The 25,092-nt window shown below is 52.9% G+C and overlaps 1 protein-coding gene across 2 annotated transcripts in view; it reads left to right on the forward strand.

Moving 5' to 3' along the window:
• Window positions 1-25,092, forward strand: part of B4GALT5 (beta-1,4-galactosyltransferase 5) — a 40,225-nt gene that overhangs the window by 344 nt on the left and 14,789 nt on the right. The window contains exon 1 of one of the 2 annotated variants that reach the window (XM_037402468.1): window positions 15,894-16,106. The exons of the other annotated variant lie outside the window; for it this stretch is intronic. The gene's annotated coding sequence lies outside the window, so the exon portion shown is untranslated. Of the gene's footprint in view, window positions 1-15,893; window positions 16,107-25,092 lie in introns of those variants that run through there. 2 annotated transcript variants of the gene reach the window in all.

The raw sequence follows: 25,092 nt of genomic DNA on the forward strand, positions 1-25,092 counted from the left end.
CGGCTCCGCGGTGCCCCGGGGCTCGGCGCGGCAGCGCGTCCTCGCCCCGCTGCGGGGCTGGGGGAGCCCGGGGGTGGGGGGGCTCCCCCCGGGGGGGCGCCTGCTCGTGCCTCTCAGGGTGGGCACACGGAGGGGTGACGGGAGGTGCCGGCTGCGCTCCCCGCGGGCTTCCCCGGGCCGTGGCGCTGCCGGAGCCGGGCGGGGGGCAGCGAGCCTGGCAGCCTCCTGCCTGCCTCCTGCCTGCGAGTTTGTTTTGAAGAAGCGGAGCGTTGTCCAAGTGCTTGTGGTCTAAACTCGCTCTCAGGCGGAAATCCTAATCTTTTTGTCAAGTGGGAAGATGAGAAGTGTGTGTTTCAGAAGGAGCGCGCGTTCCTTCCTATCCTCTTAGTGTGCTTCGCGGGGGCCCCGGTATCAAAATGGCCAGTGCCTGGCGGCGGGGCCAGCGGGGCTGCGTGCCCATCTCCCCTGAGATACGGGAAGACTCGTTCCTCAGAAAGCAGCTGTTGTCTTGATATGGTGTGTCTTGTTTCTGTGAGGAGCCAAGGCTCGCGGTTTGGCCTTCAACCAAACTTTGGCAACAATTTATTTCTATGAAAACAACCCTTTCAAAAGAAATCCTGCGGATGGGAGTTTCTCCTTGAAATGTCATTGGTATTGCTCATGCCATTCCTAGCTTGGACATCCCATGGAGACCTTTGTGTGATTTCCAAGGTGACTTCTGTGGGTTTTTATTTACGGATGATGTCCCATGGCTGCCAGTGGGCTTTGGGAGCCTTTCCTGGGGCTAGGTAGGGGCTGGCTGGTGTGCGAAGACCTGCTCATGGGGTTCGTGTCTGGGCAGAGCCTGGGTGAGGCTGGGCATCCCTGTGGTGGCCCAGGGCTTTGCTGTCCCCACAGGCAGGCCACCGAGCTCCTGGCCACTGTCCTGCAGGCTGGCCTCGGAGCTGCTGAGCTGCTCTCTTGCATGTGTTGGAGGACATGGTGCTGTGGGTGGTGCAGCTGCTGCTTGCTCCCTCTGTAAACACAGCTGGACTTGTCCTGTTCTTGCGCTGCTGTGGGGCCGGCAGTTGTATCAGATGCATCCCGCAGCCCTTTGTGGGGCAGGCCCAAGGGATGCCTCCTCCAAGAGCTGTGGTGTGGGTGTTGACAGACTTCCCTGGGCCCAGAGGGAATAGCTTTTTAGAAATAGTACAGTTTAAGAAGGAAACTTCTCTTATAAGGGTGGTTTTGTTCCTTTTTTAGAGTTGTCTAATTCATTTTGTGCCTATTCTGCATGGTTGCCAGTTCTAGAGGTGCTGGAGATGCTGTAGGGTATAAAAAACTGTTTAAAACCAGCTTTGTGCCCAGAGGCCTTTTCCTAAGTGGACCTTGGATAATGTGGTCATGTCCCACCCAGTGTTCTCACTATCTCTGATGCTGGAAGAAGAGGCAGGGAGGTGAAGGTGGTCCCTTTCCCCACCCACCCATGGATTTCAGTGGTGTTCTGAGTCATCTCCCCATCAGGTGACAGAAGATCTGCTTCCTGTTTTTTTTTTTTTTTCTCTCCCTCTTTCAGCCAAAAGTGTTCAGTCATGAAAACCCAGCCCCAGTATTCCTGGGGTGGCTGGGCTTGTCCTTCCAGTGCTTGAAGAGAGTTTGTGTTCAGGCCAGAGTGGTGAGGAGAAGCTTGGAAGAAAAGGAAATGAGAGGACACGAGCAGAGCTGGGGACTTTAATAAATTGTATGGCATGTGACAGAGAGATGTTGTCAGCAGGGTGTTCTGGAGGCCTTTGGCCTGCCTGCCGCCACCTTGGTGTGGTGGGGTAGGGCTGGGCTGGTTTTCTCCAGCCACTGAAGGGCCTGGAGAAGCTTCTGTCCTAAAACTGTCTGTTGCAGGACATGCTGGAGAAGCGGCTGAAGAAGGACTTGCAGCTCATCAGCTAAAGCACAGGCAGAGGAGTGATGAATCCATTACTTGATCATACATCAGTTAAAAAGGAAAAAGTCCAAATAAACATGACATGATGCTGCAAGTGAGCTTGAACCTGCTGGAGCCTGGGCCTGGAAGGGCTTTCATCTGTGTGGTGCCACAGGCTGCTGGGGAGGGTCTGTTACAGCAGACCCCCGCTTGTGGGGGTCAGCAGCTGGTGCTGCCAGGGCTGGAGCCAGCCTGCCCTGCCTGGACAGTGTCAGCCCCATGGCGTGGGGGACAGCCCTGCGAGGGGAGTTGGGGTCTAGGCATCCCTGCAGTAGGATGTGCTGTCACTGTGGCAGAGGGCAGAGCTGGGCCAAGCCTGTCCCTGAGCCCCTCATTTGGGGGGCAAAAACTCATCAGCATTGTTAAGGCTTGTTGTGTTTGAGCAGTTGTGCGCCAGTGCCAGGAGAAAACTGGGACAGTTGCACTTCTGGGTGCTGTCTCAGCGCATTGGCGTGGAGCTGGCGTGCTTGCCGGCTCTCTTGTCGGCTGGAAAACTGCTCCTGGTGCCCTTTGGAGGTGGGAAAGGCGAGGCCAGCCTGGGCTCTGGGTTGCCTACCCCAGCGCTGGCCTGTTGCCCGGCTGGCTGTTGTACTTGGCTCCCTGCAGCCCAGGTAATGCCAGCATGCCCTCGGTCTGCTTGAGACGGAAAAGCAGGAAGAAATTCATGTTTACTGTCAGCAAATCACCACGCTTGGTACCCAGAGAGTTCAGAGCTCTTGGGGCTTATGTCTGTATTGTGCCTGGGTTTGTGATGACTGGGGTAGCTCCTTATTTCTGTTCTTCACTGAGGTTTCCTTCTGTGGAACTGAGATTTTCTTGTGGCATCAAGTTTGTGCAGAGGGATCAAATGTGAACACCCAGTGCTGCCTCTTTCCCTGCACTCGCATCCCATGTCTGGGTGTCCTCCGCACGCATCACCCTGAGAACTTACATCCCCGTGCTCCCACAGCCACCTCGGAAAGTAAATTACCAGGGACCCAGCTGATGGCACAAATACAGAAGGCTGCCCTTTTATTCGATGCTATTCCCTGGCGCTCACTTGCTTTTGTCCCTGCTGTGGCTGGGGTGATGATGTGGGTCTGTCTCATCGTGGCCATTGTGCGCTGGATGAGGCGGCCAATTGTTCTGCTCCGCAGTGAGCTGGGGCTGAGGCATGCCGGGGCTGGTGGAGATGAAGTGGCTGGAGGCTCCAGGAGATGCTCTCGTATCTGCATGGGTCCCTGCTCCTCCTAGAGAAGCCTCACCAGGCAGCAGGTATGAGGCGATGCTGTATGGGTGGGGAGCTTGCTTTTCCTTGCTCTGAAGTCTTGTGAGTGGCAGCAGCAGGGTAAAGAGCTGTGAGGCAGACTGTTTTAATTACAAGAAGTTGCACTGGCCTTGTCTCTGGAATAAGCAGAGCTTGGTGCTGGGTGAACTGTTTGGGCTCACTCTGGGGTCCAGCAGGCACCTCAGCAGGTTTTTTTTGCAGAGCTTGTTGCTGGCGTTGAGGCTTTCGCCCTCCTGGGACAGCCACCCTGCGTGCTTCTCGCTTCTCCAGAAGGAATGTGAAGAAGTGGGCTTGCCAGAGTTGTTCTGGTGTGGTGGTTCATCCAGCTTTCCTAAAAATGTCAGGTTTTATGCTCTTTTAACAGGGCCTAGGAAATCAGGGGAATTCCTTCCTGCAGCTGGAACAGTAATGCTTTGACAAGCTGTTTGCACTGCAAGCTGCTGTTTCATCTTGATAACTCGCTACAACAGTAGGAATTTCTCAGGCCTTGGACTTGGCCCTCGCAGAGAGGGTGGTTGCTGCGTGGCTGGGAGCAGTGAGGTCAGGGACCTTCCCCGGTGCTTGGGTAGCTGCCCTTGGCTTTTCCCTTGTCCCTCCAGACACTGGAGCCTTTTTTTTTTAATTTTTTAAATTTTTTTAAAACTCGAGTTTGCACTGGAGTCTTATTTGATTGAATCTGATGCAGGAAAATAATGCTGAGAAATTATTGGGTGAGAGACTATTACCTTTGTGAGACAGCTGTAATTCGCTCTGGCTTTACTTCCCGAAAGCTTATTGGGAATTGCTCCCCATTGGTCGTACAGGACACGAAGTAGCAGCGTTATCCCTGGATTACCTTTATGGCACAAGAACTTGATTTTGATAGTCAGGAGTGCTTTGAAATGATATTGCTTCACGCTGTGTTTGGGTAGACAGCAGAGCAGTACTGTGCAGACCAGCAGCTTCCTTTGTACAGCTTGCTTGTGGCTTTGGTCTCTTTCAAGAACATTACATGGCTGGATGTGGCTGATCCAGTTTGGTGGTTTAATGCATCAGCCTGACAAATTTTAGCACAGAGAAGATCCACGGGTGAAAATGCCAAAAGATTTTGCTGCTGCCAGTTTGCCCCAGATTGAGGGGACCATGGCACTGTGAGGAGTGGGTGAGTTGCCCTTGGTGTCAAGGAACAGAGGAAAAGTAGTGGCCGTGGTCCCAGGAGAGGAGATGGCACTGTGGGGACACAGAGCTGGGGCTGGTGAGCCCTCGAATGACAGAATTGTTTAGATTGGAAAAAAAACTTTTAAGATCATTGAGTCCAACTGTTAACCCAGCACTGCCAAGTCCATCACTAAACCGTGTCCCTAAGTGCCACATCTATGTGTTTTTTGAGTACCTCCAGGGATGGTGACTCCACTGCCCCCTGGGCAGGCTGTTTCAATGCTTGATAACCCTTTCAGTGAAGAAATTTTTCCTAATATCCAGTGTAAACCTCCTTGGCACAACCTGAGGCCATTTCCTCTTGTCTTGCTGCTTTTTACTTGGGGGAGGAGACTGACACCAAGTCTGGGCGAGGGGAGTGGGGAGGTCATATGGGGGAGTGGGTACCTGCTGCTGTACCTTCTGTGCACCTCTCGTGGGGATGCCATCAGGACTAGCATGGTTAGACTGAGCGGCCGGTGGAGAGAAAGGCAGAAGGGGGCTGGCAGCGCAGAGTCCTGAGCGAGGGGGCAGGGGTTGCTGGTACCCAGCTCATCAGAGAAACACTGGTGCGCTGTGGTGGCCTTGGCTCGGCTGGGCAGAGGCTGGGTGCAGGTGTCCTTCTGGGCTTGCCACGTGGCTGGGCACTGCCTGAGCTGGGACAGAAGGTGAAGGTGCAGCATGGAATAATGACACAAGGTTTGTGCGGCTGTAGCCCTGGCTCTTATCTTCTGAGCCTTCCCTCAGCAGTGTAAGGGAGTATGGTACCTCACTGAAACACCAACAGTGCTGCCCTCCTCCACCCTCTCTGCCTGAAAGATCTGCCAAGCAGCATTTCACAACCAAAGTAAGGAACAGCCCAGTTCCTCAGCATATCCTACTGAGGTTTTTGCAGTCATTGGATCCAGCAGTGACTGGGGGTAGTAAGAAATCATCAGGTGCTCCTAGATGCAGTAACTTGAGCTCAGGATCTCCTGTGCTGTGCATGGAAGGAGACTGGTGGTGGCTGTGGGACACTGCTCCTCTGGTAGCACCACTTTTTTCCAGCACTGAGCCTCCTCAGAGGCAGATGCAGGCAGGAGAGCAGCTGAGGCCCTGCTTGCACATTGCTGCTCCTGTGCCAATGCATCCAAAGTGCTGGTGGTGCAGAGCATTGGCTGGAGACCACCTTTTGGTCAAGGCTAACAAATTACAAGATTTATTTGAGGGCAGGTGAATTACTGGACTTTCTTTGCCTGTAAGCACCTGTGTTGTCTGTCAGGCACATCTGGTTTGGGTTATTTTGCTGGTGGCTCGCAGGGTGTTGCAACTGCAGGGAGGATGTGAAGAATTTGTCTCATCTGTCTACCTCTGGAAGGCCTGGCTTCTGGAAGCTGCTCAGCAGTCACAAAACCTTACAGGTACTGGTTCATTCCTGCAAATTAAATGCTTCGAAACTTGATGTTCTGCCACAGACCAAACCTTAAAGCAAAGCCATTAGTGCTGTCAGCCCAGGCTTCCAAGAGACCTGATCTGCATGGGCTTGGGAGGCCATGGAAGGCTGGGGCTTCACCAGGTACTCAACCACTTCAGCTGGCTGCTGGCTTGGGGGGAGATAAGGGCTCCGACACTGCTGGTTTGTTTCCTGAGCTGATCGGCTGACTTTTCCAGGTGGACTCATTAATTGTATTAACTCGGCAGCATCTGCTCTGCAGGGTACGGTGGAACACCCAGGGGACGACTGCAGGGAATGGAGATGAGCAATGTGGGGAGCTGTATGTTTGCACTTGTTCCTGTTTGAATGCTGTTACTGTTAGTGGATTTTAATATCCAAGCAGTGCATGGAGTCTTAAAATGCTTAATTTTATTTGAACTTCTGGGGAATATCACAGGGCTGGCACTGGTGACCCTCAAGCAGTGGTGCTGGCTGGGGCTGCTGTGCTGCTGGCTGGGTAGGACTGCAGAGCCCTCAGCTCTCCCTGTGGCAGCATCAAGGGATGAATAGTCTGGAAGAGAAACTGATATGTAGCTATACAGAGCGAGAAAATCTTTCCTTGAACAGCTTTATTTTTAAAGCATCATTGTTACAATAGAATGCATTTACTTTGACAAAATCTTTGCTGGGTTAGTTTAGTAAAGTTGATTTTCATACTAGCTTTTTCTTTGCATTTGCATTTTGACTGTTGTTCTGACTGTGGTTTTGTCTGACAGCATTTTGAATGCTGGTGTGTTAGGGTGGTTAATGTGTGTTTGAAGGTTTTCTAGCACTTGCTGTAAATACTGTGGGTATTAGTCCTGTTTTGAGAGATGGAGCAGAAAATGTATAGTGGACTGTGCTGCTGAAATGCAAAGAAAAAAACCCAAATCAGAAATTTTTGAGTTGTTTGTGGGTGTGTTTTTGAGAACATTAAAAATGCCAGGGCTTTTTGGAGCTGCTCTTATTTTGAAAGGAGAGGTAGACCACAGAGCTGAGGGGTGATATCAGTGCCTGGCAGGAGAACTGTTCTTGGCCGTCCTCATCTGCTACTTGGAAAGGTCCCAGGGGTGATGGAGGGACAGCATGTGTAACCCCCATCCTGGTGACTGGCAGGGCAGCGGAGCCCTTTTTCTGTTACAAAAGGAATTTTCTGGGGCTTGCAGGTTGTGCTCAAACCTAAAGAGGAACAGGCTGTTGTGCCTGGGGGGCAGGCAGGTTTGGGGTATCCCTTGTGCTCTGTAGTGACCTGTGGGTGTGTTGTATAAAGCCACAAGCTTTAGTACACCTTATTTGACACTTTGTTTTTCCAAGGCATGTAAATACTACTTCAGGGGTACAAGAAGCTTGGCTTGTTCGTACCTCCTGGCTACATGGAGGAGGCAAGGGGGCTAGTGCTTGCTTGGGCTGGGCTTTAGCGGAAAGTCTGTGGCCATGTTGTTTGTGACTTCCTAAAGCTCATTTTTGTAGGTTTTTGGTTTTGAGGTGCAAAACCAATGGACTCTTTCCTTTGCAAACCTGTGGTTGTGTGTGACATGGCTGGGCTGAGACAAGTGCCTCCAGCGTCCTTGCCCTGTGCATGGGTCTTGCCCTGGGGCCCCTCTGAAGATGCTGGCCAGCCCCCCTTGCAGCAGAGGGGACCCCAACCTGGGTACCCATCCCTTCCCCCCCAGCTCTTGCTGCAAGGGAGAGGCTGCTTGCAGGGGATTTGGGTTCAAATAGCACCATGGGTATTTTTTTTTTCCTCCAGTTTGTGTCTTGGTTTCCCTGCTTGGTGAGAGCTGTCTGTTAGAAAGCCACTGTTTTCCTGCCCCGGTGAGCAGGCACATGTCTGCACGGTGCTTGCTTGGGCTGTGTGCTCCCAGCCTGCTGCGAGAGGGCTGCATGTGAGATGGCGCCTGCAAAGCTCTTCCCTCCCTGTGCCTTTCTAACCTGCCAGGTAAACGTTGGGAGGTATTTCTGCATGGAGGATGCCACGGCACACGTAATGGAAGAAAGCAAATACAGGCAAAAAAACCCCATCACACAGCTGCAGGTTGGACTATGGTATAAGCAGTCTTCAGCCAGTGTTTGCTTGCATATCTAGGGAATTTTATGGCAAAGTAATTGATCGGTTTTACTTGAATGCTATTGTCGTACAGATGATCAAAGGAATGTCTTGAATCCTGGCACTGTTAGCTACCTTCCTTGCTTTGGAGAGGCCAGGGACCAAGCTGTGCTGAAACTTTATAAATATGCTGATACGCTGCCAAAAGGCTCCTGTGCAGGGATCAGAGGGTTATGCTGCAACAACGAGGACAAGCTGGTGGAGGTCTGTGTCATGCCTGTGATGGGGGAGCCTGTACTCTTAATTTATGGTGTCTCCCCTCAGCAGCAGGTTGGGAGAGGCTATGTCTTGAGCAAGGATTTTGGATGGGAAGTGGTGAAGACTGCTATGTGAATGCCAATGTTTATGAAGTGCCTCTGGAAAAAAAATATGTGTACAAAGCATACAGAGTAGAAGAGGAAGGCAAACACTGCAGTGCACCAGGTAGTCAAGTCCTAACTGATTTTTTTTTTTTCTCTCCCTCACTGACCTGGCAGGAAAAGGAAAGGGTTTCAGTCCTGTTTCCTGCCTTTCATGTCCCTGTGTGGCATGTGGCTGTGGCGTGGGAGCCTTGGGCACGTTGTGCAATGGCTGCTCTTGCTAAAACACCCGGCAGCGTGGCCAGGGCTCTGCTGGGGGGCTGCTTGGGGTGCAAAGCAACGAGGGGAAGCTGCTGGGAGTCTGCAAGTGATGCACCGACCACAGCTAAATAAACCTGCTAAAATGGCTGTCTTACACAGCAGAAAAGCCCAGGGCTGTCCTAGCTTGAAACTAGTGTGGGCCATGCCCAAGGCGTGTGGTATGTTCTGCGCTAGGGTTGCAGCAACCTGCTTTGGGGGAGAAAACTGGATATTAAGGTCCTGTCGGCAAACATGGTGTTCCCTTGGAGCTGGGGACCCTCAGGAGGTGCATGGGGTGGCCCCCAGCCGCAGCAGCCCCACGAGCGCAGCAGCTCCCGCAGGAGTGTGAAATGATTCCACACATGCAGTTCGCTCTTATTCTGCAGTCATATTTTTTCCCCCTCAGTGTTTTTCCAACTCATGTCTTGCTGCCAGAGTCCATATTAATAATGCATGACTTTTTTTTTTTTTATGGTGCTTCCTTCCCAGCGTCCCTTTCAGCTGCTGAGTCAGAGAAGATTGTTATAGCAGCAACCTCTGAAGCGGTGAAATGCCCCTGCAATGCTCAACTGCTGTCATTTATCATCCCGGCTCCTCTGCAGGCAGCCCTTTCCCTTGCTGGGCTCTGGGTGAGGATACCAATGCCAAAAGGCTGGTTCCCGCTATGCCAGCTGGTGACTGGCAAGATCTGCTCTGCTGAGCCTTCCTGGCTAGTATTTGATTAAAGCAGTTACTGTCTCTGACTGCTTTTTTGGTTTGTTTTGAAATCCTGTGAGGGTTGTTTTCTCTCTTCCCCCCCCGACCTGCCAGAGACTCTGCTTTGGGATCATGCCCAAGATTCCCCCCCAAGTAATTTTTAAATCGTAGTTTTTTTCCTCCTCCATGCATTCCCCCTGAGATCTGTGCCTGAGCTTTTTAAGGTAATTGAGATGACAGAAACCACATAACGTATTAACATGGTTAAATTAACTTAAAATCCTTCAGTGGACGTTGAAACGTGGCTGGCTGCTGCGGGAAGCTGTAGAGCTGCTAATGCAGCATGGAGCAGGGCTTTGCGGGGCTCCTGCCTCTGGGTTGGGATCGGCCCTGGGGGGGAAATCACCACCCCTCAGAGCTGGTCCGACACCTGGAGGGGAATAGGGAGCAGCAGTGCTTTCCAGAGAATTTGTCTTCTAATGACTCAAATAATAAATATGCTGTAGTCTTTGGAGCTGATCTCTCCTGTCCCATGTCCCAACAGAATTTTCTCTTTGGATGGAACTGGTGGGGAGTGGGGTCATACAGCTTCAGGCTGGGAAGGAGCATCCTTGGGGCTGGGAAAAGCATCTTCATAGTCTTCCCCTGCTTGGTGTTCTACTTCTGTGGGCTTTGAAAGACTCACCTCTTATATAAATATATATATATGTTTATAGAGTTATCCCAGAGCCAAGCAAGAGAGGAACAGGCTTGCCTGGGGCAGGAGGGTTTCTTTTTGCCAGACTTCCCCAACTGCCTTGTTCCCCCATGTCTCGCTGCTGGGGATGGCATGAACATGCGTGCACCCACACTGGCATCTGCGCTGGGAAGTGCAGAGGAGTTGGAGAGAGGCAGCCTGGGACCCAGGAGGGAAGCGGTGCTGCTTTTCCTCCTCAGCTGGTGAGCGATGCCACCCTTGGGAGCGGGCTGTGCGTGCGAGGCAGACCCTGGCTGCATGCCTGTATCTTGCCCAGAGCCAGGCTCTTGCCTGTCTGGCATGGGGAAAGTTGCCCTTGCTGTGGCACGCTTCCCACGCAGCAGCCGGGCCTTTCTGCTAATGCTCTACAAACGCCGTGCCACAGATTCATTCGTCCCGAGGAAGGGGAAGCGTGACCAGCATATCCTGCGCTCCAGCCTGGCTCCCTCACTTGGGGCCAGTGATTGCGCTGGTGTGACCAGTGCTGAGTGGCGTTTCTATGGAGTCTGTGCTGGGACCAGTGCTGTTCAGCATCTTTGTCAGTGACATGGACAGTGGGATCAAGTGCACCCTTGGCAAGTTTGCCAGTGACAGTGAGCTGTGTAGTGTGGTTGATGTGCTGGAGGGAAGGACGTGCTGTCCAGAGGGACCTGGAGAGGCTTGGATGGTGGGGCCGAGCAAACCTCGTGAAGTTCAGCAAGGCCAAGTGCAAGATCTTGTATGTGGGATGGGGCAGTCCCCAGCAGCAACACAGGCTGAGCAGAGAATGGATTGAGAGCAGCCCTGTGGAGGAGGACTTGGGGGTGCTGGTCAGTAAAAAACTGAATATGAGCCAGCAATGGCTGTTTGCAGCCCAGAAAGCCAGCCATGTCCTGGGCTGCACCAGAAGAAGCGTGACCAGCAGGTCGAGCGAGGCGATTCTCCCCCTCTGCTCTGCTCTTGTGAGACCCCCCCCCCCCCCGCCCCGTGCTGCATTCAGCTCTGGGGCCCCCAGCGTTAAGAAGGACATGGACCTGCTGGAGCGAGTCCAGAGGAGGCCACGAAGATGGGCAGAGGGCTGGAGCACCTCTCCTGGGATGAGGGGCTGAGAGAGCTGGGGTTGTTCAGCCTGGAGAAGTGAAGGCTCTGGGGAGACCTTACAGCTCCTGCTGGTACCTAAAGGGGCTGACAGGAAAGCTGGCGAGGGGCTTGTCACAAGGGCATGTGGCGATAGGACAAGGGGGAATGGGTTTAAACTGAAAGAGGGTAGATTTAGGTTAGATATCAGGAAGAACTTCTTCACTGTGAGGGTGGTGAGACCCTGGCACAGGCTGCCCAGAGCAGCTGTGGCTGCCCCATCCCTGGAAGTGCTCAAGGCCAGGCTGGATGGGGCTGGGAGCAACTGGTCTAGTGGAAGGTGTCCCTGCCCATGGCTGGGGGTTGGAACCCGGTGATCTTTAGGGTCCCTTCCAACCCAAACCGTTCTATGATTTCTTTTGCTGTAGTTTTTTTGTTGTTTTTTTTAATTTATTTTTTTTTTTTAGAGCTTTGCTGGCTGTTGGATGCTCATTGTCCTGGCCATGGGGTGAGCCTGGAAGTGGTCTCCCTGTGTCCTCCAGCGGGAAGCTGACAAGCTCTTTCCCTGGGTGGCTTTTGCCAGTTACAGGGAGAAGCTTTATGGAAGGGTCTTGTGAACTTCTGCACCTTGAATCCATATGGGCTTGCTGGGGCAGTGGTGGCAAGCAGTGCACCTTCTTGCTGTGGTTGCCAGCTGCCCCAGTGCTTCTGCCTGCCTGGGCTGTGTCCCCGAGGGGCACTGTCACGCTGGAGGTAGCCTGGCTTGCCTGGCAGTGAAACACAACGCCACCCACAACTAGTGAGATGAGCGACTTGCTTCTCGGCTAACAAGATTTAGGTGGATTATGCTATGTATTTAATCAAGGGCTAAGCTCATTGCCTTATTTGAAATGGATCAAAGCCTTTGAAAATGCCAGCCTGGAGACCAGCTATTGAGCAAGAATATTATCCAGCCGTGTTTGTGTGGCAAGGCTTGCTTTCGAAGAAGTTGGGTAGTTTAGCAGGCAGGTTTCAGACTGCAGCAGTGACCAAATGCAGAACCAGATGGGAAAAGTTTGAAGTGATGGGGAAGTAGGAGCGTGCAAATGTTCTTAGTCATTCAGCATCCTGGAGGATTTTGGGGAAAAGGGCGTCCTTTTCTGGCTTGCAGTTTGAACCCATGTTTCCAGATATATAAAGCTCTGTGCTGACAGGTAAGGGAGATGCTCTGGCATTTGGCAGTCAGGCTTCCACCTTCTAGAAAAGCAGCTGTGACTTGTGGAGCTTGTGTGGCTCTGCAGAAGGGACCAGATTCTCCAGTGCTTCCACAGGGAGGCCAGCACCCCCCTGCAGTGGCCATTGCCAGCGTTGGACCTCACAAGGGTCTCCCCTGCCCTTATGCCAGTCGCTGCAGCATCGTGTCCCTGGGAGCCTGTGGGACTTCAGCTGTGGCAGCGGAGGAGCTCGTGCTGGTTGCAGAGGAGTAAAGCAGATGATGCCTCTTGCTGCGCTCTCAGCCCAGAGGCACTGGCTGCTCGGCCCTTTGCTGCGCTGGGGGCACGCCGGGCGGTGGGAGCCCACCTCTCCCTGTTTCCTGGGGTTGCTGGCCACAGGGCTTCTGCTGGGCTCGGGCAGGTGCTGCCCTGCCTGGAGCTTGTCCTGGCACAGGGCAAGAGGGGACCTGGCCCCCTCCCACCCCATGCCCTGCTCACACTGCCGGTGTGGGCATGGCAGCAGACCAGCTGTGCTGGGTTTGTGCCTGTGTGTGTGCCACGGCGGGCAGGGGGAAGTGTCGCAATCAGCAGATAGAGGGAAGTGTCGCAATCAGCAGATAGAGGGAAGTTTAAAATCACTTTCCAGTTAAGAGCTGTTGTGCTTGCCAGCATCCGCCTGGAGTGGTAGGGCAAGGGTGTCCAAGGTGCATGGCTGTCTCTTTTTTCACAAGGTTACAGTTTTGTGCTGTGGGGAGTGTGTTGGTGCTTGCGGGTGCCCTGTCCCTGTGGGTCTGTGATCATTGTGCTGTGAGCGTGCCCTGTGCCGCTTCACCTGCACGCAGCGAGCTGCCCTGACTTAGCTGAATGAGCTGCTGAAAATATGCTGGCTATTCAAATTGTCTTTCCTTTTTCTTAAAAAGGCTTATTCTGGTAACCACCTTCTGTCTCCCTGCCATTCGACGTAAGGAGGGCAGCCACAGCTCGCAGCAATCCGGTGCTTGGCTTGTGACTGTTGGCACTGCCGGCAGGACAGAAAATACCCCAAGCAAGTGGCTTGGAGGATTTGGGACTGGAGGACAGGTATTGGTGACTTCTGCTTTGAGATGAACTGAACAGTGCAGTTATCATGCAGCAGCAGATGCTGGTGCTCCCTGCAGTGTTGTTGCTCCTTCCCCTTTGCTTAAAGCAGTGATGCTGCTTTGCAGACTTCTCTCCGCTCTGATTCTCAGACCTCCTCATGTTTTTGTCTTGTTGCATGCTGCAGTGGAAATTATTCCAGAGTAAATGTGGGGCAATAAATTCAGCTGCATCCCACCTGTGCTGCAGGCATGGGGGTCCCACACTCAGGCTGCCCCATCTCTCCTGGATGTGACCTGAGCCCTTGTGTGGGGCTGGCAGAGCTTCTTGTGTGACAGCCGGCTGCAAAATGTTCCCATGTTTAATTTATTGCTAATCAAACCTGCAAATGAGGCTTGGCCTCAGTTCTCCTCCAGCCTAAGCCCGTTATGTGTCTTCCTGCCCTAACTTGCTTTTGTAATTATGGGCAAGGATTAGTCAAGCATCTTTTTGTATTTCGGAGGCCTTGGCAGACTTGCTAGCTTGCAATAGTCTTGTCAGCATAGCCTTTCTGGTGTCCTGGGTTGTATCAAATGGTCTTACAGCTTCTAGGTTGCAGCAGTGGGCTGTCTGCTGGTACCTGGCCCTGTGAAGCAGCTCCAGGGTTGCTGGTTCCACACATGATGTTGCGAAGGGCTGTAGGGCAAGAGCAGATGGAGGGAGCTGTGCTGGGGGCGGGGGGCTGCCTAGCTTCAGGGTGCTTTAGGTTAACCTTGCTTTCACATAATTAAAGTAGAAAAAATGCCAGTCAACACAGTAATTGGCTTGTTTGCTGCTGTGCTGCAGAAAGCTGATAGCAAAGCAGGTCTTGCAGCGGGTGCTGACACCAACCCTTTCCCCCCTTGTTGCACTCCCCCGGCTGCCTCCCCACTTTGCATTTGGGGTACTGCACCTGGTTCAGGAGCCGGTCAGACACACACACACCCCATTTGCAGGGTGCTGCTGAAGAGGGACCTGGCACTTAGGGGCTGTGTTTGCAAGGTGCTGCTGAGGGTTTGGCCACATTTGGGATGGGGGAGTGGAGGAGGATGGGGTTTAGCTGTAATACCTTGGAGAAGCAAGCGCAACCTGCACACATCGGGTAACTTGACTGAATACATTGGTGTAATCTAAAAATCTCGTTATCCAGCATGGAGGGAAGGGCTGGTGCCTCGGCCAGGAGGAGGGTGGGCTGCTGTCACTGGGCTGGTGCCGTGCTGGGTGGGTTGGAGGGGCTGCTGTGGGCAGTCTGTGGGACACCAGCCCTGATCAGCTCCTTCTGTGTGGCCCCTTGGGGTCCTGCGCTTGCTTCGTGCCCGGCTCCTTCCCTGCAGCCTTCGCAAACCCATGGGTGTCTGCAGTAGCCAACCCTGCCCGTTTGAACTGAGGGCGATGTTTGCAGAGGGAGAGAAGGAGGTTAACCCCTGATGAAGCTAGCTTTGCTTCCAGCTGTCCTGTGTGGGCTCTCCCAGTGCCTGCCCTGGCCCTGAGGCTGATGGGGAGCTGCTCTGATCCATCTTTGTGAGATGCACACCAAGATACATATTTTTTTTGGTGCATTTTTTTAGGATGCAAAGGAAACATGTCATCCCTGAGACCTCACAGCATGCTTGATGCACTCATGAGTTTTAGCTTCCCAGTAGTGATGTGGGGGTTGGAGGCCAGGAAGACTTAAATGGGAGCTGGATGTGAGAGGGGACAGAAATTGGAGGCTGGCATCTCTGGGCTCTGCGTATGGTCACAGGGAGTTGCTTGGGTAAGGGCAGGGAAGCCCATGTCAGGATCAGCCACAGCTTCAGGTGAGCACAGGGGCTTCCTTCTCTGCATCCGAGACTGAAACACTGCAAGGCCTGGCGCTGCCTTGGTGCAGGAGGTGGCCGGTGTTTGCTCTTAGAGGTTGTGTTTCTGACCCATCCCACCCTTAGTGTTTGTATGCTGGGCGTCCCCTTGGGGTTTGGTGCCCTCTTGGACTTTGGTGTCTTGCTCTGCCTCTGCTCAGGGATCTGGTTGCGCAGTAAGGTGCCAGCATGCTCCTGGTTTTCCCAGAGCCCACCCTTGTGCTGTGGTGACAAAGCCCTGAGCTGCTCCCCAGCTCGCCCTGCCTTGCTCCTGCCCACCCGGGTCCTGTTTGCAGGCTGTGGTAGGTGCTGGAGCACCTGTGGGTGCTGTGTGCTGGCCCCCATGGATGGGCTTCTGGAGCTGCCATGTCTAAACCCTGCTCCTGAGCCCAAACAGAGATGTGCCCACCTGTGAGAAGTTAATTCCCCTCCTAGTCTGCCAAGTGCTGCCCTGATCTGGGGGTCTGTGCAGGAGGCAGGCTGGGGCAGCACAGCAGAGCTGGGCACGGCGGGGGGACGTGTCCCACGTGGGGCTGGGGAGGGATGATCAACCTGGGGAGCACTGGCCTCCTGTTCCCAGCGTGTTTATCTTTTCCAAGGTAGCCAAATGTATGACTCTTGTTTGCAGAGCTTGACTTCGGGCTGCAGGCAGGCTGGAATCTGATTAGTTTATTTTTTTATTTCCCTCCCCTGCCCTGTTTCTCATATTGATGATCAGATCCCTCAGTAAACACACACCTCTAAAACTTCAGCTGCTGCTGTGTGTGAGGAGATAAAGGTGTCTGTGGGGCAGTGGGTTGCAGGGAGGGGGTGTTTGCTGTTCCCCAGTGTGTCCCCACATGTACTTGTCTCTCTCCAGGGCTGCCGGGGTGGGGGTGCTAAGGAAGAACATTGGCTTGGAAGTCCCCAGGCAGCTGTAGAGCCACCACACAGGTGAGTGCTGGTGGCTCCGGGCAGGAGAAGGCCGCCCTGGCTGCCTGCGGTGGGACGGGCATGGCACTGTGTGCCCCATGCTGCTGGGCTGCTGTGGGCAGCTGGGCTCAGTGCCCAGCGCCCTGTCCCCACAGCCTGCTCACGGGCACCCTGTGATGCTGAACTTGGATCAGTTTTTTTCCCCTGTTTGTATAAACCCCAAACCTGGTGGGGTGGGAGTTGGGGGGCCGCAAGCTTCCAGTCCCTTGCAGCCAGCATGTCCCCATCACGCCATGAAGCCTGGTTACAGCTTGTGGCTGTGGGCGCTCTTTCTTATCCCTTGATGAGCTCACTCACTTAATAGCTTTTTTTCTGCTTATCTGGGATTAATATGTAACTTAATGGTAGTGTGTTAGGCACAACTCTGCAAGTGTGCTGATTGTGGTAAAGGGCAGTGCAAATGTGGTTCCTGATGCCAGGGCACTTTATCACGGGAAGGGGGGAATAGGGTTTAGGGTTTTCTTTATGCCTGGCGCCAGGGCAGCAGTGCTGTTAGTAAATGTTTGCCAGAGGAACGAGTCAGCAGAGGGAGGGAGAGCAGGGTGATCCTGGGGGGAAGCCGTGGGGCGCAGCAGAGGTGTGTGGTGTGGGGTGGTGGAGAGAAGAGTTTTTCAATTTCAGACATTTATGTCCTATTCAGAGCATCCCGAACAGACTGTCACACCATTGTTTTTCTGCTGACATACAGGAGGGCATCACACAGGCTGTGATTTGGTGTGTAGTCTCTTAGTTAAGTGCTAAATAAGTTTGCAGATGTGAATTACTTCCAATAAAATAATTCCCTACTCTGATAATGGAATTAGTTAATTTATTTACAGCAGCTGTATTACCAGCTTGCTTGTCAGGTGGAAGAAGACCATATTAAAAATGTTAGGTATTTCAAGGCTGCATAAGTCACAACAAAGCTGATAAATGTCTTGGGACATCAGAGTTCTTACAAAATCTGATAGGTAATGGTCTGTGTGTTGGAACTTCAAAGTCCCATCCTGTCTCTGATAGCTTTTTCTGTTCTATAAAAACACAGCAGCTGTACGGACTGTTTGCAGTGCAGTCTTTAATTATTGCAGACAAGAGCAACTCTGTAATCTTACTGCGGAGGCCAGGCTACTGTGGATCTTAATGGCACTGTACGGTAAAAGTACCCTTGGCAGGGAGCTCCGAGCTGCTGCCTTTTAAAATCTTGGACAACAATAATCCCACGTGATTGAAGAATTTCAGCTTGGAGAATTTTTTAGGAGTTGAAGGGGCTAATGGGCAGATGAGACAGGCTGATGCATAGTGTGGAGATGGGGCTGTGGCAGTGCTCCTTCTCTGGCTGCTGAAACGGTGGGTTTCCCAGGACCTGGCAATGTATGGGAAAGAAATCACAGCAGGGACAGTCTTGGTGTATTGCTACAGAGGGATCTCTCCTTAGATGCAGTCTCCACAGTGCAAATAGTGTCTGCTGCAAAGCTGCTTTTACGCTTCCCAGGGCTGGAGCATTTGCAGGGTGGTTTATTCCCACCAGCAGGTACTGACCCAGTATCGCAGTGCGTGCTCCTGGCTCTGGGCTTTTTAGCCGCAGTGAGGAGTCAAAGCGCCCGATGTCAGGTCAGATGAGAGCCTGCATCTTCTGGTGGTAGATACTGCCCTGCTGATAAGAGTAATCATGTTATGGCGCTTGGGTATTGCTAGGGTAAATGCCTTAGTGCAGGCGGAGGGTTGCGCTCTGCAGCCTGCCTTGAACCTCCTGTGGGACGGTTTGTGGGGTGTCCCTGCCCTGCTCAGGTTGGGGACACGAAGCAGCCAGCAGCTTGGCGTAGGAAAGACCGCTGCGGGGCTAAAAATCGCTGCCTTGGGTTTCACCGTTCCGATGGTGAGGAGTGGGTCCCCTGGGATTGCATGCATCATGGGCAAACTAGGCAGGGGGCAGGACTTGCCCCATGGTAATCTGGTTTTTTGGAGACAAAGAAGATTTCACAGGAGCTGGGCCGTGCTTTAGCAGTAAATGGCAGTGGAAGATGTGCCACGGGTCTTGCTGAACTGATCAGAGAGCAAATGCCATCCTGGATGCTGTAACTACAAATCTGGTGCCTGTATTTAAGCATAACTGGGAGGGCATATTGTTTCGTATGTGTTAACTGGGATGGTCCAGCCTGGTGTAAGAGGCAAGCCACTGAGCAGAAACAACATCTCAGGCTCCCCTGTGGAACTGCTCATTGCCGTAAACATGAGGCTGTACATGTGATAACCCTTTTTGTTCAGCCATGCTGAACTTGTAAAACATGCTTGAAAAATCAGGTCTTTTGTCTGTTTTTTGGGGGAATATCCTAAACAACAGTCCTGTTCTCTTTTTCTCCATTAAAGTCAGGGTGTGAAAGCTTCAGACAGTGCAGTTTGTACTGTGTGAACTGAGTCAGTAAATCCATGACTCTGAAATTGTTTTTATCTTGACAATTTTATACTCTCCAGTATGTACAGCTGATGTCCTAATTTGGAAGGCTAACAAATCGGTGATTTCAAAATCTATTTAAATAGTGTGTGATGTATATAGAAATTTTAAATCCAAATCTAACCTGTCTTCTGTTCTCTGCTGTGGTTTGGCTGTATTCCAGATTGCTTCAACTGGTGAAGGCCAGCCCTGAGGAAAACGCCCTGTTGAATGCATTTCTTGAGGAGTACCACCCCATGTGTACCCTTTTTCCTGTACGTCCTAAGGCTGCGTGTTTGAGTAGGGTGCCCAGGCTGGTGCCTGGGGTTGCCTGCAGTAAAGGATTTCCTTTCTGTCCTGCAGCCCTTCTGATTCCCACGACCTGGGAGATGAGGAGTTGTCCCAGGCTGCCCACATCCTCCCCTGCCCTTCTGCTTCTGGGGCAGCACGGGGGAGTATCTGCCTGTTCTTCCTCTCCCTTGCTTGCCCAAGTGTTCACTGATTTATTTTTTTTTTTTTTAAATTGAAACCCTCCCTCTGTTTCCTTATCCTGATCCTATGTGAGCATTGGGCTTAGGTGTCAGGATTCCTGCTGCTTTGAGATGGTGTCTGGGGTGCAGGAATTTCCACCGCTTTGTCTCCTAATGAACCTAAGGAACAAATGCTGAGCTGTAAATGTTTGCTGTTGGTAGCCAGCAGCAGCCTGCCAGTGCTGCCAGCCAGAGAGGTTAGCAACCATTTCACTCCGCCTGCTGAAGAGCCTTTTATTGTGCATTTAACTGTGCGGTGCCCACAAGTGCCCAGTGAGTGCTGTGCTTTTATGCTTTGTGTGCGGAGAAATCTGCTGGCAGCTGATGCTCTTTTTCTCCTTGGAAGTGTTTGCGCTGACCCTGGCGAAGGGAGGCGAGATGGGGAGGGCAGGCTGGCTGTAGATGGGGAGAGCTGCCCATTGCTGTGAAGGAGGAGGGATGGAAAATAAACAGGAGATACAGTCGTGTGGAATTGCATCTCCTGAGCTGCAGTTAAGAGTCCGAATCTCTCTGGGAAGGGTAATATTTAACTTGGGCAAATGCTTGTTATGCTCTGTGCTCCAGCCTGCACATGTCACTACGCCCTTCCTTGGAAAGAGGAATTGCAGCCAAGCCCAGGGGCTGAGCTGCTCGCTGCTCTTGGGCTTTGTAAAGCCCTGTGTGACCTTACAGCCATCCGTTGCGTTGCTGCCCTGGTGCACGGGTGTACTCTGTCCTCCTGGTTTCCCCACCCGCAGCATCACTTGTGTGGAGCCAGGTACAGTGCGTGCCGGCGCTGGGCTCCTTGCTGTCCCGGTCAGTGTGACTGTGCCTGGGTGACCTGGGGCTCAATCCCTCCGCCTGTCCTGGCAGCTGCTGGGGTGCAGGGCTCCTTCCATGGGTACTTTGGTGCTGTAAACACTCCCTTGGACTCATGAGTTTTCCCATGTGCAGAGCATGTTGTGCTTTTCTTGCTGGGTATCCTAAAATTGGTGCAGCGTTCTTCAAAGTGACAAACACCTTAGCTTGTCCAGTTGTGGGATTGCAACTGAAAGCTGCCATCTTAAATATGTCCATTAAAATTTCAGGGATTATTAGAATAATTTGAATTTTCTTCCCCCTTGCTAAATCCTCCCCAGGGTCACTTTTCTCTAAGACAGTTCAGATGCAGATTCCCTGTATTCAGGTTCTGGTCGAGCATCCCTGCAGTCTCCCATCTTCCCCACTGGCTTCGTGCACGTGCAGGCTGTGAACTTGCCAATTTTGGGGCTGGATGGTTTGTAATTAACAGCTCAGTGCTGCTGCTGCACTGTTAATTCTTAGACCACTTAACGTATCAAATTATTCCTTCCTGTACTATTTATAGGTGAAGGACTAAGTAACAGTGAGGGCGTTAATATTATATTCTCTAAAACTAATAGGAACCGCTTGCTTATTTGTTCTGGCACTCTGTATGTCTGGGGAATACGGTGCTGCTGGAAGGCTAATAGAGACAGAGGTCTCGTGGTGTGTTAGTGATGGGATGCTGCTAAATTTCCTAGTTAGGTTGTTTAAGAGTTAAGACTATCTTAACTGTCTATCTGTTCCTTGGAGGCTTAGTTTGATTAAACCCCTTTGTACTGCTAATGCTAACAGAGCTGAATTGATGCTGGGGATCTGCTGGGAGAGCTTAACCAAAGGCTTAAGGCAGACGTGACTGCTGGTTTGGCTGTCTCTGGGCCCCGTGGGAGGTGTTGGCAGTGGGCAGCATCTCCCAGCCCTGGCAGGGTGCTGGGTGACCTCAGCACCCAGCCCTGCTGCCTGTGGGACCTTCACCCCTTCTGGAGTCTGTTGTGCCTCCTGCGTGCGGGGGTCCCGCAGGCTCTGCTGGGTGCTTCCTACCTGCTCCCAGCGCCTGGCCGAGCAGTTTGTGCAGCAGCAGTTCCCTTTCCCTGGCTGTATGGATTTATGATGGGGTTGTTGGGATGTGTGCTCCCGTGGCAGGGCAGGGGTATGTGCTGGCTGCCCTGGCTGGGCTGGGGTCCAGCTGCCCCAGAGCTCCCGGGAGAAGGCTGCACGTCGCAGTGAGACCATGGTAAACTCACAAATGGGGCCCCTTTGTGCATCTGCATGACGGACTAATGAACTGGGAAAAATGCTGAACGGAACAGTCCTGAATCTCAAAGCAGAGGAAGACCTGCTCCTTCCTCAGGAAAGCCTGGGTGTCGTGCTGGGCGCTGATACTGCTGCGGGCATGCAGGGCTGCTGTGAGCTGCCTGGCCCCTCTTCCTGACCCCAGCCCCGGTGGCTGTCCCTCCCAGTGTGGGGCTTGGCGTGCCGCGCCATCCCTGTGCCGGGGGATGCTGGAGGAAGGTCCTTTCCGCAGGTGGCGGAAGCATGCTGCGGTCAAGAGCAAGATGTGTCAGGTCTGTCTCCTTCCTGTGCCGGTAGCTGGCACGGCTTATGCTCAGACCTCTTCTGAATCAACTCCCAAGTTGCAAATTACCCTGCTGCCTCTTCTGGTACATATCATCACAGTGAAATTAATTTTCCATGAGCGAGTCAGCTGTTTCTTGATTAGAAGTGCTCCGAAAATACCACCGGAGAAATGATTACAGGAAGCCTTCAGCACTCATTTATATAATTGGACTTTACCTCCTCAGTTGAAGTCACTGCATCCACTCGTGGCTTGGACGAGCGCTTGCCATCCCTGTTGCTTGTGGGCAGGGGTTGGGGTGCAGCAGCCCTGGGGTGCAGCCGGGGACCTCTGCTCCAGCTGGTGGCAAGCTGTAGGTCTGATGTCATGGTTTCCACGTGTTTAAATCCCAGCAGGGTTGACTTGTTCTTTAACGAGCTAACAAGAATAATTTTCAGGCAGTCGTTTGGGCAAATGCACTCTTAAAGCTTGCTTGTTTTACGCGTGGGTAGTGAGGGTCTGCTGGAAACTGGTAGGAAAAGGGACATTTCCGCAACCACTCACAGCAGCTAAAAATCCCTCTCCTGTCCTTGTCCTGCTGCTCTGTGGCCGTGGCCAGGCTGTTACTGCTGCGTGTATGTGGTCTGAAGTGCTGCATGCTCAAATGGAATAAAGGCAGAAGGCCAATGTAATTTTCAAGATCATCCTATGTGATTAGGTTAGCAATATCTCACAACACGGAGAATTACTTTCTGGCTGAACCCTGGTTCAGACCGAGCGCACCGTGGGGGTGTGTGTGCACGTTCCTCCCCTGGCAGAGGGGATGCCCGATGCTCGGCATGTCCTTCCTCCCTGGTGGGGGCTCTGGCACTGGAGCGATGTCGGGTCAGCCAGGTCAGGCTTAATAAATTTAAAACGTGGCCGATTTGCTCATCAGAAGCAAAGTAAACGGAGGAGTTGAGGTATGAGTTCGGTGCAGTGATTCCCAAATGTCTGTCCAGACCCAGCCCTGGCCACCGCAGCCCTGTGGGGCTAATTTAAGCCCCGTGTGGGTACGTGGAGTGAAATGTTTTCAATCATGAGTTTTAAATCTGATTTTCTGACCTGAATGGATTGCGTGTTCTGGATAAGCATGGGGTTTGTGAAGCTTATCTCATGGTGGGGGTCATTTTGGGGGCAGGAGAAGGGACTCTCACCCCTGGGCTGGGGTCATATGGCTGGGGCAGGGGGGATCTTGGTGTTGGGGGTGTGGCGTGTTGGTGGCACGGCTTGTCTGTGGCCAGGTATCTCCTGAGTCATCTGAGTAAAGGGGTTAATATGTGAAAAGACAACTGCTGCCTTAAACAAAGCTGGCGTTGTTTGTGCTCGTGCTCCCCTGGGATGGTGGCTGCTGTGACAGTCTGTTCAGGATTCCCACTGCAAGTCCGTGGACCAGCAAGCCGTGTCATGTGGCTGTGGTGAGCCCTGCTCCGTCTGCCCGCCGAGGCAGCGGGGAACAAATGGCGCTTTCACTGCGCCCAGCAAACCTCCCTCGTCCTTAAATGAAGCAGGGATTGGATGCCGGTTTGAGTCTCTCCTGTTCTTTCATGCTTCACCAAACCTGGTTCTGCTTTATCCAATAAATGGAAGGCGTAATGAAGTAAAAGCTAAATTACTTGTTCAGCATCAGCAAGTTACACCTTGCCACTGACTCAAACTCCATGTGAGCTGGGAGGTGAAGGCTTGCTGCCCCCTCTTTCCTTATCAGCAGCCTGGTCCTGATAAGCATTGCGACTCCACTCGGGTGGCTTCAGCTACCCATTGCTCCGTGCACCGGCTCTTGGTTAGCCTTCCAGGTTTTTGGGAAGGGAGCTGGGCAGTCGCTAACCCTCGCTGATGGCAGAGGTGAGGCTGTGCCGCTCTCCCTTAGGAGCCCACACTCTGCTGTGCTCCTCGGCTTTGGAGGATGCCGCTCCTGTCCCGCGGTGTTGGGTTTGTGCTGCCTCCCTGCAGAGCCTCGCAGTGTCTGCCCGCAGCTTGGGGTGGGTGCTCTCAGTGGGGCAGGACGTTGTAAATGTGTCCTGAGGAGCTGTATGCCCCAAGCATCAGCCCTTAATATGTCACCTTTGCAACCGAGGCAGAGCTGCGACTTGGGCTGCTGAGCTAGAGGAGAGACTGCCCAGCTTCTGTGTCCTGTTGTGGTCATCTGGGAGGGCTGCCCTGTGCATCCTGCCCTCGACCCCAAGGCCATGCCAGCCTGGCTGTGTCGCTCGCTTGTTCACCACTAGCCCCCCTGCCCCCCTCCCTGAACAAGCCCATTTCTGTGAATTTTTATTCTTCCTCCAGGAACGCCTCATTTCCGTAAATCCTGGTTGGCAGCTGCCTGGCGATGCTGGGGCTGTGGTGGGGAGGGATGCTGGGGCTGAATCACTGATGCTGGGAGGCGACGCAGTTTCATGCTGAGCTCTGAGCAGGACACGAGTCCAAGTGTGAGCATATGAAGGTTTTAGGGCTGGGTGTAAGGCTTTGCATGGGAATTCCAGCTACATTCTTTTCTGGCCAGTAGTGCCACATCAAAATGCCAGCTTTTCATTCAGCCTTGTCCCCTGGGGATCTGGCAGAGCAGATTCCCCATCTTTCTGAGTGGGAGCAGCCCTTGCTGCCTCGCTGTCATTGCAACAGGAGTGCCTTGCCAAGGAGCTGCACCAGAGCACATGTTTATTTTGTAGCTGTCACTAATGGACCCCGACGGCGGGTGAGCAAAGAGGGTTTGGGTGGGTGCAGCTTTGGCTGAGGCAGCTCCTGCTTGCAGCTGCTGTAACCACTGGCTCAGGGTGCCATCACTGGCTCCACCACGAAGGGTACCCTGTGGGGAGGGAGGGGATGGGAATGGGCATTTAAAATTGCATTTCAAAGCCATTTAGTTGCCAAGGACTTAATGCAGCTGACCCTCTTTTTGCTGAAAATCTGATGATTGCCCATGGCTCGGAGGCAGGCTGGGCACGGGCAGCACCTGTGGGGGCTCTGGGCATGGCGTGGGGCTCTGTTGCCCTTTAAAATATTTACTTAGCTGTGTGAAAACAAAGTCTGGTTGGGATTGGGAAATGCATCTGAGCAGCCTTTCTGGAGGCTGACTCAGTCTGTGGGTGTAAAAGGGGAAAGCAGGGCAGGGAGGCTGGGGGGCGTGCGTCTGGCTGTGTGTTGGGGGGACCTCACTCTCTGATAGTGGTGCCATCTCTGGGCTGCCCTATCTAATCTGTGCTCCTCGTGACTCCAGCAGTGACTGTACCTTCCTGGCACCGGCAGCCTCTGGTTTCAGGCTATTACAGCTTGTGATATGCCTGCTGTGGAAATGACCTGTTCGTTATGGATGTTCCGTGATGACGTTTCATCGGTTACTGCCCTCCTCTGTGTGGGGTCCCTGGTCTTCCCTTGGCCTGCTGCCCTTTTCATCCCTCCTGGAGCATCTTCTGACCTGGTTTTTTGAATATTAATACAGAACTGTTAGATCTCCCCTCCTCCCGGTTTTGAAATCAAGATTATTTTTTTTTTTTCTTCCCTTCATTCTTAAGCCTAAAACTTCACTGCGAGGGGCGCGTGGCTGGCACTGCGATGCTGGTGAGGGGTGCTGGGGCGTGCATGGTGGCTGTCCTG

This window comes from Falco rusticolus, chromosome 10 (assembly GCF_015220075.1).
Source record: "Falco rusticolus isolate bFalRus1 chromosome 10, bFalRus1.pri, whole genome shotgun sequence".
Classification (NCBI taxonomy): Eukaryota; Metazoa; Chordata; class Aves; order Falconiformes; family Falconidae; genus Falco; species Falco rusticolus.